Source organism: Scylla paramamosain, chromosome 6 (genome assembly GCF_035594125.1).
Source record: "Scylla paramamosain isolate STU-SP2022 chromosome 6, ASM3559412v1, whole genome shotgun sequence".
Taxonomy (NCBI): Eukaryota; Metazoa; Arthropoda; class Malacostraca; order Decapoda; family Portunidae; genus Scylla; species Scylla paramamosain.
This window is the reverse complement of record NC_087156.1, coordinates 23001997-23004918: the sequence shown is the minus strand read 5'-3', so window position 1 is coordinate 23004918 and position 2922 is coordinate 23001997.

The window sequence follows — 2922 nt, the reverse complement described above, 5'->3', positions numbered from 1 at the left end:
GTTTCGTTCGTCTCACCATTCACGAGTAAGTTTCAGTACTTCTCACTAGATGTCGCTCTTGCGCCTCTACATTTTGATCACTTTCTTTTGTCTGAGTTGTCAAGTACTCGCTTTTAAACCGCCCATTTGTTTCGTTTTAGTCATGACAGAGAAGCATAGTGTTTTGTAGATGATATAGTACAATTTGATGCTTCTAAAAGAGTCTGGCGAGCTTCTTAGAAACTTGAAGAATGCAGCAGAGTCGTCATAAGTGAATTTTGACAGATTGCTCATTCCTGGAACGTGGTATTTTCCACAGTAAGGTCTAGTTCTTCTGAACTAAACTGACTGCTGCCAAAGCTTCACCACAACGTCTTCCTGGATCACGAAGCACGAAGTGCCTTGCGTCATTGAATCTAACATACAGTTTACCACATGAGAGCAAGTAAGAGACTGAACAAAATAATTCTTGGTTCTACAAAAAATAAATAAATAATAATAATAATAATAATAATAATAATAATAATAATAATAATAATAATAATAATAATAATAATAATAACAACATAAATAAATAAATAGATAAAATAAAATAAATAAATTAAAAAGACTTGCTTGTAATCGTCTCCAGCATCCAGTACCGAATCATATAGTCGTGGTAATAAATAAAGAAACATGAAGTATGAAATGTTTATTAGCTTCAAATACAAATTTAATGGTGGCTAATGTTTAATCAGTAAGTTGTAAAAGCGATGCGAAAAGGCAAGTCTGATCTACTTGTTTCGAGTTTTCTGTGTCTTGTTCGGAGCGGAAATTACTTACGACAAACACTTCATACTTGCTTGGCTTTATTTAGCTTGTGTCGCTCAGAGCGGCAATTGGCAGGCAAGCAACGACCTTGCCTTCTTACTGTGCTATAAATATTGGAGTCCGTAAATCTGCCAGAGGATGGGCATTTATTGGTTACTCATTTCTCTCATAATTTCAATGAAAACTAACATGAGAGAGAGAGAGAGAGAGAGAGAGAGAGAGAGAGAGAGAGAGAGAGAGAGAGAGAGAGAGAGAGAGAGAGAGAAAGAAATGAACTTATTTAATTCTGTCATCGTGTTTGAGAAACAATATTCTTAAATTTCATCTTTAAATCTAACTTCATTTGGACCGAACTCGCTTCTTCTCGTAGGAGTCCGCGGCTCGCCATGGTATCATGAGAAATGGTGCGTTCCACACCTTACTTTTCGTTTTCTTTGGTGAAAGTCTTGTCGCGAGGAGCTACAACATAAGTTTTGGGGTTGGCCGCTCCTATGCCAGTCAGTAAAATGTCCAGGGATGGAATGAACTCTTCCAAAGATTGCATTATTTGACAAATGAGTAAAAATTCATCTAACTGTCATGCAGCATCGTAAATACCTTTAAAAATTGTTCAAGTATTCTGAATCGCGATCGCAATGTTATAGATGAACCTTGGAGGTTTCAGCCACAAAGATTAGTAAAAATACTGTACTTGTCTTTTTTTATAACCAAAACATCATTCTGTGTTCATTATTCTCATAAGGCAATTTCCACGACTTTTAATGTCTAGTCTAGACTCTGAAGTCTAGTTTCTGAAAATCCCTCATAAACACATCTTCAGATTTGCACCACCAGTCATTGGTGGTTATATGTAGGTACCCCCTTCACGGGCTCCCAGACTCTGTTACGTGCCTCGGTCGCAAGGTATTCAGCTATGTGTCTGTGACTCTCACCAATCCCCGCCCAAGTCCCTTGCCTACAGGATCTGGCCAGTAATAAATGACTTATCCTTCCCTTTCGTGACAGTGTTCCCAAAGAGTCCAGCCGGTGGATCACAGGCTTCTTCGCAAGGGTAACATTTTGTAGGTAGTTACCTCCTTGAAATGAAGGTGTCCCTCTTTTGTCAGGTTTCCCAGGCTCTCTTTTCAGAACATGCAACCCCATGAGGGATTCGTCCCCATCTATACCGTCCCTGTCTTAGTTCCTACTTGGGTGTGATTTTTACATACGTACGAGTATATCAGCCATTCCTGATCTGCCACCTTCTCACTGTCTGGGTATTTTGTTTTCTTCATATATATATATATATATATATATATATATATATATATATATATATATATATATATATATATATATATATATATATATATATATATATATATATATATATATATATATATATATATATATATATATATATATATATATATATATATATATATATATATATATATATATATATATATATGCTTGCATTGTTTACTTGTATCTTGTTTTCATTTTAACTAATCTTATTTTATATTTTTTGTTTATTTTTTATACTGTGGAAAACTTAAATATTTCACGATTTTGCTATTTTATTTGTAACTTGTTTTCATTTTATCTTATTGAATGCTGTATCATTTTATTCTCGATAGTATAAGACACTTTTCATTCAAGTGAAGCTTTAAATCTGATTTTTGCGGCATATGATCGAGGTTGTCGTGGCGTCACGGAAATCTACTGAATCAATCAGTTCTTCATGACCATAAACTCTCTCCATCATGCTCTTCCTTGTACTTTATCGTGTTGGTGTTTTAAGCAGACGATAAAAGGATGCCTTTCTGCCTTAATTCCCCACCGAGTGACGTTACGAAAAGAGGCATTGCTTATCTTTCACCCGCATTTCTAACAGTAAAGGCAGAAAAGAGGCAAGCAACTCGAGTCCCTGTCGCTTCAGAGTACGAATTGTTACTTGGATTTGGCTCTTAACAACAATACAAGAGCTAAGTGGACGTATCCCGCTAACCCACAGTACACCGCAGTTGTGACGAGAATCCAACCTTCTCCATTAAGCGAAGGGACTGAGGCTGGTGACAGTGGCTTGACCTTGACCTTCACATTCGCACATTCCTCTACGGCTCACTCATCTATGATCATTGGTGAAGTAGT